The sequence below is a fragment of the Molothrus aeneus genome, chromosome 4, assembly GCF_037042795.1.
Source record: "Molothrus aeneus isolate 106 chromosome 4, BPBGC_Maene_1.0, whole genome shotgun sequence".
NCBI classification, from domain to species: domain Eukaryota; kingdom Metazoa; phylum Chordata; class Aves; order Passeriformes; family Icteridae; genus Molothrus; species Molothrus aeneus.
Genome location: NC_089649.1, coordinates 54,241,911 through 54,253,803, shown reverse-complemented (window position 1 = coordinate 54,253,803; position 11,893 = coordinate 54,241,911). Strand labels below are relative to the sequence as shown.

Here is an 11,893-nt window from a genome sequence, read left to right as displayed (position 1 = left end):
AGATAAGAAAAAAAATTAATGTTTTAAAATTAAACTCCTTCAGTTCTTTATACTTTATAAAAGGAAATGGGTATGTTTTTAACCACTGCTTTCAGTGAACCATGAATTTTTAAAATTATTTGACTTGATGCATATTTCTTGGGATAACCTGTTGTTACACACCATTAAAAAAGAACATTGTGTTTCCTAGCATAATACCCCATGCTGACATAACAGTGAACAATTTATCATTCTGATGAACCTTCACAATTGAGAATTTTGAGAAACTGTGGTTCAGTGGAAACCAGGATTTAAACAATCAGAATTTATTTTGTTAGCCATTGCAGTGCCATGGTTTTGTGGTTTTTAATATACTTTAAACCTGCTACATGAATTTCACATATTTCTTCTCAGAAAGTTATTTTTTTTTAAGAACACAACTATTGAAACAGTATAATATATAATTTATACTTTAACAGTTATTCCTGCTTTGAAGAGGTGCTATGGAAACACTTTTAAGTTTAATTGGGTCTAAAAACTATTCAATAGAATTGGCATTTTCATGATTGCCACAACATGCTGTCATTTCCAGTCCATTCTGGGACAGTGCAGGGGAATGGTGTTGTCAGACCTTTAAGTGTACAGCGCACTGACTCCCATGACACTCAAAGCCAGCTTGCAACAAATTAAGTTTGTAAGATTTGCACATGTTGGCTCACAGACTCCTCAGCATTCCCAGCTCTCTACATGGGGAAGCACCCTGATGGCATTAAAACCTCAGTGCCTACTGCACTGGGTACTGCAGGAGCAGCCTCCACAGTGAATATTTTAAATCTGATAAGGATGATCATCTAATTAAAAAGTTATCAGGAGGAAAGACATGGAAGACCTAAACATTATGTTGCTTAATATCTTTCTAGAATTTTTTTTATCTGACCTTATAGCATCTAATTTTCTTAATTCTAGCCTGGAATTAGTTAGTCATATTTTTGTCTTGAAAAAAATGAATTCACCTATGCTGATTGTCAGGCAGCCATAACATTTTAGAATATAGTAATTTCTCTACAAGTTCTTTTTAAAAGGGAAACTCAAACAAATGTGTGTCAGCTGGTAGTACATAAGAAACTTAAAAATAAAATGTTGCATCAGCCCAAAAAATCTTGCTAATCAGTAATATTCGCATTGAGAAATATTAGACATTCAGTTAAATAATTTAGGAACTAGAATCAGTAATGCCAGTTAATGTAACACTTTACTGATTTAATTTAGGACTAGAAATAGGAGGGTTTATTATTTTTTCAATTTTCTTCCTCCACAACCTACTGAGAAGGTGGGTGACAGAAGATTTTGATGTGCATCTGGTGCCCACCCAAAGTCTATCCACCACACTGGCTCAGACCAGTCCTGATTCAAATGTATTCTGTTTTATCTGTATTATCTGTTCATACCTCATAACAGATCGTAGCAAATTGATGTTCTTGTCTTTTATTTATAGACACAAAATACACTTTAATATGATTTTCAGTCATGATGTTTTTCTAAATGCAATGTTCATAGTTCTGTTGGCCCTGCAATGATTAATTACCTATATTTGCTCTTACTTTCAATTTAATAAATGCTTTTATGAGCTGTTCCTCTCCCAGTAGTCTGTCTCCTGGGCATAGTTTTTTAAATCCCTATCTTACTCCAACTGACATTAGTATTACCATTTTCTCTATTTTTTCCTTATACGTTTTCCTTTCTGTAAGTAAAAGCAAATCCATTCTGCTGATTCTCACTTTTTATTTCAATTAGTTATTTAAAATAAATTAATTATTCACTAGTTTTGGGAGTCCAGGGTCATTTCTGGTTTTATTCAGTGGCCATTAATATAAAATGCATGAACAGTCTTGACAGCAAGACTGACTCCAGATATTTTAGAACAGCAGGTAAGTAGATGCTGAAAAGCTCAGTAATATTTAAAAGTTGGAACAAGAAACTGAAATAGAGAATTTGTTACTGTTTTACACAAAAGAGTGGAATTTAGAAATATATACCCTGTATAAAATGTTAGATTAGAAGCATCTAATCCTTTAAAATGTGTAGCTTTTAAATCTAAGTAAAACTGTTATTATCCTACTCTTCTATTTTTTGCTTTACAGTACCCAAGGTTATTGACTCACTAGGTCTGATAAATTACAGATGACAACAATTTGATCTACATTTATCACAGAATCACAGAATGACAGAATGGTGGCAGCTGGAAGTGGCCTCAGGAGATCATCTAATCCAACCCCCCAGTAAAGCAGGTGCACCTGGAGCAGATTGTATGGAATCATACTCAGGTTTGTTTTGAATATCTCCAGAAAAGACTCCACAACCTCTATGGGCAGCCTGTTCCAGTGCTCTGACACCCTCAATATAAAGACATTTTTCCTCATATTCGTATGGAACTTCCTGTCTTTCTATCTGTGCCTCTTGCCCCTTGTCTTGCCCCTGGGCAGGAGTGCCATGAAAAGAGTCTGTCTCCACCTTCTTCACACCCGCCCTCAAGATACTGCTTGGCATTGATAATATCTGCTCTCAATTGTCTCCTCTTCAGGCTAAACAAGCCCAGCTCTCTCAGTCTTTTTTCTTGAGAGAGATGTTACAGTCCCACAAATCACCTTTTTCAGTAGTTCCTTGTCTTTCTTGGAGTGGGGAGTTCAGAGCTGGACACAGTCCTTCTGATGTGGCCTCATTGGGGCAGAGTAGATGGGGAGGATAGCCTTCCTCAACCTTCCCCAACCTGCAGCACAGTCACTATTACAACTCTGTATTGGCTACATAATAATTATATGCTATATAGTAAAGCATACTACATACTAGAACAAGAAATATCTTGAACCTGTAAAATACACAAGTGATCTATATATATATTATCTGGATAATTAGACTCACTACTCATAGAAAATTAAGCATAATAATAAATATCACTATATTATGAAATTAAAGAACTGACTGTTTTATTATCATAAAGAGCTGGCAATACACAAGTTAATAGTATAAAGAGAAAATACCACAGTACTTAACCTGTGGTGGAACCATCCTTGAATAATGGCAAATTTATCCACTATCTATCCATTTATCTACTCAGCTTTTTGTCCTATTTTAGAGAGGAACTTGTTACTTCCAATTTAGCTACTCATTTTTTCAGCTAGATTTTATTTCTTTGTGCTGTTTGAACATTGCAATTATTCTATAACTAAAGAAAACTGGAAGATGAAAAGAGAGACATTTGTAATGCAAAACATTAATTTCTAAATTTTGACAATCTATTTATGGGGAATGAAAGGGGAGGAAAATCTCTGTTAAAAAGGAGTTAAACACTGAAAACTCACTTACTAACTTTTCTCCTGAGCACTTCTATTTGCAGATAAATATTTGCCCGATTGTGACATGTATGTCTACTATAGTACTGCCGAGTGGATACTTCATCAAATTTTTTCAGCTTCAGTTAAAATCAATATGTAGCTAATCTGTATTATGACTCACTTTTAAATGTGGAATTTACAAAAAGTGAAATGAATGTAGATAAAATATTGTTGACTCTGTGTAATAGATTTTTAAAAAGAGATATGTGTACATTTCCTTTGTTTCACAGTCACAGGGTCTTGAGCAATCATCCACTGAAGTGATGCAATCATCCATTGAAGTCACTGACTTCAGCAGGGCTGGAGCACACAGCTGCTTTTCTTGGAGAATTTTATACAGCAGGTCTTGTACATTGGTATTGCAGCACACAGGATAGCACACATGAACAGCAATTTCAGTACATCTGGAAACTTCTGCATTGAATGTAGCTTTGTATCAGGGCAGAGTCTTGGCCCAAGCCACTACATGTCCTGAGACAGAAGATATAATGCTGAAATTATCTCAAGTATAAAATAGAAGTAAACAGAAAAATAAGTAAGACTGATAAATTACAAAACAAGAAACAAAAGGACTCAGTAACTGCACATTTGCAGTAGTCTTTTAAAATAAGACAGATGTCCATCCAGTCTAATGATAGCCATGAAACACAAACATTTAAACTGAATTCTTTTAGCCTTTGCTGTAGATTTGTCCTTTCTTATAATAGAATTTAATTTTTTCCTGTGTTTTTTATTATGTATGGTTTATTTAACAAAATTACAATAAATTTAATTATTTGCCTAGAGACATCAGAAAAAGGAAATAAATGTCATTTCAATGAAGGATTAAAATTTTCTTTAAAGATCTTAAGTTTGTTGTAAGGTTCTCAAATTACCTTTTATTATACTTGTAGGCATTCCATTAATCATTTTGTTGAATATTCTTTTATTAACTGCTTTCATCTTATATATAAGGTTTATCAGTGTTAAATATAGGTGGCTGGGAGGTACTTAGTCTGACAAGACTATCATACTTATATGCTTCTTTTTTAGTTCGCCTTTGAAAGGTTATGTTTAGTCATCAGACTTTATATATTTTCCTCACATTTTAAAATTATATGTATTTGACATTCCATGTTCAAATTCACTGTCATAAGGATCTTCCAAACCATTTTATAAATTCTGGAAGTACAACCTTAGATATCAGTCAAGATCCCTGGTTTGGAATGGAAAGAAATGTTACATTACCTGTCTCTTACCTTTTACTTTCCTCTATCACACCGTTGCAGTCTGGGGTTACTTACTGTATCAAGCATGTCAGCTAAGAAATTAAAACTTGCAAATTTTAGGCTGAAATATTAAAAAAAAATGTGCTTATTTAAAGCCCAAATCTGAATATTTTGACTGTTTGTGTACATTTCCAGCAAATAATTAGACAGGTGAATGTCACGGGTAATGCATCCCAGCAGTGCAGTCATTTAAGGACCGTGAAAATCTCTGGTAACATGTAATACTCAGTTTTGACTAAGTGACTGAAAATAACAATTTTTAACATAAAATTCATAATTTATTTATGAGGTGTCATTAATGAGAGCCACATTTATAAGATAGAAAGAGGAGGTACTAGCTTTTGGTTGCTTACTGCTTTAATATTCATGACATAAATATTTTCATAATTGTATAATTTCAAAGGTAGAAAACATAAATAAAATACTGAAGATACACTTTTCTTATTCACAGTTAAAAATATTAATCAATTATCAATTGAATTAAAAAAGAAAATTCTGTGTTCTTCTGTATTTTGTAGTCATTCTGTTTCAATCAACACATTCCTTAACCAGGTGTGTGAAACTTCCTTTTTTATCATGTTGACTTCCTTCAAAGTTTTGGTTAATTCTGTTATCTTTGTGGAATATTGATGAGTGTTAAAGAAAATCTGTACTGAGTGAACCTTTCTACACTACTGCTCTCTATCACCCAAGAAGAAGTAAATTTTAAAAGTAACCTCATAAAATAATGGTTTAAGAACTTTTTGATATAATTTGGCAACTCTGCATAATGTTTAATTTTACACTACTTTACAGATAATATCCTATTAACATTACTCAATGTTACTCAAACTTGTCTTCAAAAGAAAAAGTCACAGCCTTTCTTTTGTTAGCTTCGTTAGAAATAAATGAGAAAAGAAAATAAATTCTTGCATAGTAAATGTAAAAATATTCCAAAATATCCTTTAAAATGTACAAAAGCATAGTACTGAAAATACTGACTTTTCACACTCATGGGCTGTGGTAAGAAGGTTGTTCTACTTAAATAGAAATGAGTAAAAGAAGCTCAATTACCTTCTTGTTCTAGAGATAAATGAATCCTGCTTGTATCACAGGCTCTCCACTCTTTCCTCTCTTGGCAACGCAGTGGCACAGAAAGATTGGAGAGAAGCCCAGAGGACCTGTCCGCATGTGTGGGCACCCATGGGACTGCCCCAGATGGGGCTGCTGAGACACAGGAGGCAGATTTCCTTATTGTTGCACAAGTGCACTAATGTAGTCTCTGTTAGTTTTTTGTCTTCTTTTTTTTTCTTTTTTTTAAGGAAATGAACCAAACAAACCTTTCTGTTTCTATGGAGTAACTCAGCAACTAAATCCTAGAGCACTTTGTACCTGGAGCTATAATCTCATGGGTCTTATTTGGAGCTACAGGTAGGTGCTTACCTTTGAGAAACAAATGCTTGCTTTCTCCCTTCACTTTTTAGTTAGCTCAAAAAGAGATACTGCCTACTTAACCATTCATAAAGGACTTTTAAAATACTTTGTCTGTGGCATCAAAATACTTTCCTCTATCATATGACATCTCAGTATTTTATCTTGGACATGAGGTACACAATAATGTGAATTCCTTTTGGGAGAAAGGGGAACTTGGAGCAGGATATGCTGAGCATCTCCTTGTTTTGATTTTGTCCCAAACTACCAGGGGAAAGATAATAGCAGTTGGGCTCTCACTTTTGAGAAATGAGATCATAGCTACATCTCTTCTTGACTGGAAACTCCCAAGCATGAGCACATAAAAGCATCTTTGTCCCTATGGATAAAATCGCATAGTACTTTGCAAATAACTTATATCTTGCAATGTTGCTATTTTACTCATGAATTATCTTTTAAATTTGAACACAGAATAAGCCTTTTAAATATTGCTTTGAAATGCCTCTATACTTCACACAGCACTATGTAAATTATGTTAGACACTTTCATGAAATGTCTTGGTTAAAAGGTTTCAGCTTTCCTTAAAAAGTGTTACACATTCAGTTATTCCAATACACAAGGCATCTGATTCAGAAATGAGATTTGTTTTACCTGCTATGAACTAGGAAGGTTTGCTGGCAATATGTAGCACGGTGTTGGCAGCTGGAGCTGAGGGACATCTCGGGGGAGAGGCTGCGACTTCCCGTGCCAGGCACAGCCAGCTCCAGCCCATTCCAGCAGACACACCACAGGGCACAGCTGAGCCTCTCAGACAAGCTGATGGCACCTCAGGGGAACATGTCTGAGACAGGGCAGAAAATGCCAGACAGGCAGAAGCAGACAGAACAGAGAGGGTGAGAAGCAGCAGAGAGAGCACCAGAGTGGAGAGAGGATGTGCTCCATGTGCCAGAGCAGGTATTCCCCTGCAGCCTGAGTTCAGGTGTCATCCCCTACATACCAGTGAGTCCACATTGAAGTTCACATACCCACACACAGAATGGTGAACTGAACCACAGAGAAAATAGGGGCTAAATTGCATAGAAAATAGGAAGAGAGTTTAACAACTTTTACAAAACTTCTAAGTTTAATATTACTGGCACAGTTCTTGGCCAAAAAAATCTACTGTCAGCATCCTGCTTAAATGTGATATTTTATTCCCCTGTCCCCACTTCTCTGTTGTTCCACCCTGATCCAAATTTCTCCCTCCATTTCCGCACTTTTGGTTTTTTCTCAAAGCACCCCACAGTTGTTTTGCACATTTCCACATTCCTTTTAAAACATCCCCTACCAAATTTTGCATAATCCACCATGCCCCTGATATATCCCATGAAAAGTTTATTCATTCCCATGAGTCCCATGGTAATCTAGCTTTCCCCTTCCTATCACTTCCAAAGTTATGTTTGAGCTTCTTCATGGGGACACTTGAGGGACTGTGTCAGCAGCTCAGCCATTGGTGGCATGGGAGCTCTTTGTTATGCTTGCTGCTATCTCCTGACTAATTATGTGTATTTACTTACTACTTTTCCTATCTCTTGTTTCTGTTTACTAGTGAGTAAATTACTCAACCAATACTCTCACTCAAATCAGATATCCCTGCAACCCAGGGATTCACACACCCTTTGAGTTTCCTACATCTTTACAGAGCTGACATAATGACTTTAATCTTCATATGAACGAGCTAGGACAAAAAAATGTTAACACATATAAAATAAAACAGAAAGTGAATGTAAAGCTCTGTACTAATGAACTAAGAAACTGCTTAAATCAAACTATGTGCAGGCTGTTTTCTAGCATCATAGAGTATTTTCCCCACTTATTTATATTGGTTTTGATTTAATTGAATCAGATTAAGCATAGGCTTTTCTCTTCAGTACAGAAAAAAATAGTAAAAATGTGAGTTTTAGTCAGTTTACTGTGCTATAATTTTGATGGCAAAATGAAGACTAATTATAAGCTTAACCAACATTACATGTTAATTTAGAATAAAACAATATTAGAATATTTTATCCATTAAAACAATAGAATGAGGAAGTAATAGAGAAAACTATCTCCTAGAACAAAGAACTTCTTAACAGCTGTAGGTTTTTTCTCATATGGTATGTGCACATATTCATGAAATTTAATACTTCGCATTTTTCACTACTTTGCATGGTATGAACAGAGACTTATATTCCATGACCTGCATGTCTGTTTTCTCTAACACAATATAAATCATGGTAGAGATATAGACATAAGGTGACATTCATTAACTTTTTAAATAGTTTCTTTGTTCTTTTGTTTATTTCTTGGATAAAAATCTCACTATATCTCATTATCTAGTTCACACACTACATTAAACCTGCTTTCAGAACATGTGTGATGAAGACATTAAAAGTTAGAAGTTGTTTTGTCTATGTAGGTCCAAATAAATCTCCCTTCTACTTAACTGGATAAGAGTGTTAATTCTGTGGGGAGGAAGTCTTACCTCACATGTGAAGCACTCATCTTGGATTTCTAATTAGCAAACTTACACTGTTTTGTCCTTGGTATGCAGTGATTGCAGCTAGCATTTTTACCAGCACTAGTATACTTCTGAGCTTTGTTATTGTGTCCCCCAAAATAACATTTTACAACTACTCAGGCAGAGGAAACTTCATGATGAAAACCGAACTCCGTCTCAGATAATTTACTCATATTCATCTTCCCTAGCTGCTCCTGTGTCAGCAGACCCAAAGTCTTGCCAAAACAACAAATACAGTCTCCAATGTTTCAAGTTTTCAAGCATCAGGTTTGCAATGCAACTTGAATCTCTGCATCTGACTTATGTGCCATTCATTTCTATGGACTCACAGCTGTGTGTGCTCATTGCCCGGCTCCTCCAAGACTCACAAACATGTGTTAGAGCTGTGCTACATCTTCCACACTCAGGGGCTATCCTCTTTGCAAACTCAACAGAGGGAAAGTGATGAAGGGGTGAAGACCAAACAAAAGTGAACTGTTTTGAAGTGAACATGTGTTGAGACATACTTAAATGCATTGTTTCTAATCTACCTATAAAATCAGAACTTTGAGATAAATTAGGAAATGTAAGAAATTCCACCAGGACACACCTCTAAATAGAAAACTCAAACATATGGGCTTCCTAGCTTCTGGGTATTTAAATTTATTGCAGTGTGCCAACACACACAGTATTCAGCTTCCGATAATTATGAAACAGACCATTAACTGTTCTAAACTGTCATATCTCTTGGGATCCAGGGTGATATGTGAAATCATGATAACGTAGCTATAGATGTATAAAAAAAGATAAAAAATGATAAAATTATTTTAAAAGACTAATTAAGGAAGACTGATTAACAAGATGTAAATACAAGATGTATTAACAAGATGCATTTACACCACATGGGCAGGTAAAGATAAAATTTCGAAGAAATGCTCTGGTTAGAAAAAAGTAATAACTGCTTTCCAGATCAGTATCAATGAAAGAAGGGTGACTCAGTGCCCAAGCATAATTCTACACTCATTTCACCAAGTGAAATGAATGTAGATCTAAAATGTTAGCACCATTCCTGAATTTTAACTCTAAACAGACAAGCAAGTAGAAATTAATAATGAACCAGTAAAACAATTGTATTAGGGCATTAGCTTTTGTGTCTTTCTCACTAACAGCAGATTTTGCATAGCTAAAAACTCTTGGAGAAAAAAATCAACTCTACTGGACATTCAAGAATAAAGCTGGTCAGAAACTTTCTGTGGATTTTTAAATGTTTACCTGTTATTATTTGAATCATAAACCTTTTTCAAAACATTTTATACTTGATTAGTTCTAAGCAACCCCACAGCAGAACTCCAGATGAAACCTAGGCAAACCTGGGTAAGGATGTTCTTAGGAAGTATAAAAGATTTTATAGTCAATGAGATTCTTTTTCACAGAACAAATTATCCTGTGCTTTCCTTCTACTTCTGACATTCATGAGCAAAGTTAGGCTTTTAAATTTTCCTAAACCTAGAAAAGCATATGTTTTTTTTAGAACTAAAGAAGGGTGGACACACTGCACAGAGTCTGCCCTGATCTACAAATCACTTTGTGGTTCACCCTGTGGCACATTGGCCATGCTGCCTGACATGGGAGTTAACAGACCAATCCTGCCAACAACCTGGAGATTTCCTTTTCACTCACCACCAGGAAACTGCCAGTGCAAATAATATTTTTTCTTCACCTATCACCAGGTTAGTCAGTAGATGAGATAGCTGGGTATTGTGAACACTGTTTTGCTTATCTATTCCTTTATTCTTAGACAGAAAAAAAACTGCTGGTATATGCTGGAAGAAATAAGGCAGTGGCAACAATACATAAAAGAATCTTAGGAGGTTTTTTTGCTACAAGTAACAAAATACTGGAAATATGAGGCAAAAAAGTGGGAACAATATAAATTGCTATAGAAAAGACAATAACCTTGATTCAGGCACTAACATGAATGAAACACACAAGATCACTGACAGGAGTCTGCTAACTGACAGAGCTGATGCAGCCTGGAATATGGGGAGGAAGTAATATAAAGTTAATCTAATAGGGTGATGAACTTTCACTTTCTGTGGAAACTTGACAGTACAATAGTTTTTGATGAAAACTTATGAAAACGAGTCCATTATATTGGCATGAGTATCCAAATAAAAAGTCGTAACAGGTAGATACCATATTTTAATAGTTAGCTTTGTACATCTACTCTCATGAAAAACACTAGGTCAAGTTTGTTAATAGTTTTTTTTCCCATGAGTTAGTGACATTAAAGCTTTTCCTTGGTGGAAGAGGATAAATAGAGAAAAGGAAGTAAATAGGCCCTGCACTAAGTGAGGAGAGTCCAGTTCTAAGGTAATCTTTTACTCTATTCAAAACCAATTTTCACTCTCAAAATAGTGACTGGTGCTCAGAAGAGATGACAACATAGAAAATATCATTATTACTCTTTAATTTATACTTGTAGTGTTAATATTGTCTCTTAAATTCTTTGGAGCCTATAAAGTTACTTCTTCAGGTAAAAAGGATATATGGAAGATAGAACCAGCAATGGAATACAAGCTAAAAGAAATTGTGTTAAAACAATTCAATGTCTCTTAGAATGACAAATAATTATGGTGTGAAAAAGACTACAGAATATATTTCCTTAATGAATGCCTCAAGAATAAAAAAGAAAAAAGTTAAATTCTGTGGGATACTTCATACCAGTTTTGAGGTTGGAAAAAATTCTGCTTCCAAGTACTTATTACTTTAAAGGTGTGAGTGTAGTGGCAGTTATACTTGTAGCACAGGCTAAATATTGTCAATAGTGTGACAAAAGCATTGTGCTTATTACACATACTATAAAACATGGGCATATTTTATTTGAGTAGCTCATTTTGCAATACCATTTGATAATTAAAATAAAAAGAAGGTATTTAATTTGTAAAATAATGAAGAATTAAGTATTTAATTTAAAAATCTTTGTTTTTTCTATTGGTACCTATAAGCATATGAGAAATATTTGTATTTCTTCACTTATATTCTGTCTTCTGGCAAATAAATGGGATTTTGATAATGACTTAAAAGGATCTAAAATTACACTTTTTTATCCATTATAGAGTTTAAAATGAAAATGAGTTTGAAACAAAACAAGTTAATAAACAGAATCAGGCATAGGGAATCTACTGTTCAAAATAAAAATATGTCAGCATACTTTTATACTCGTTTGTCTTCAAATGTATAGTTTTGTGACCTAGATTGACAGTTTAGAATGCATTAGTTTATATCTGAAAAAGAACTTTGCCAGGGTGTCACCTCACAATTTG

At 34.6% G+C, this 11,893-nt stretch overlaps 1 long non-coding RNA gene across 1 annotated transcript; it reads right to left on the bottom strand.

The window, feature by feature from the left end:
• Positions 1-272: 272 nt before the first annotated feature.
• Positions 273-3,976, bottom strand: LOC136556124 (uncharacterized). Its single transcript, XR_010783578.1, has 2 exons — positions 3,343-3,976; positions 273-2,746 (listed from the first exon to the last, which is right to left on the bottom strand). It is a non-coding gene; the product is annotated as an uncharacterized lncRNA (long non-coding RNA).
• Between the last annotated feature and the right edge of the window lie 7,917 nt (positions 3,977-11,893).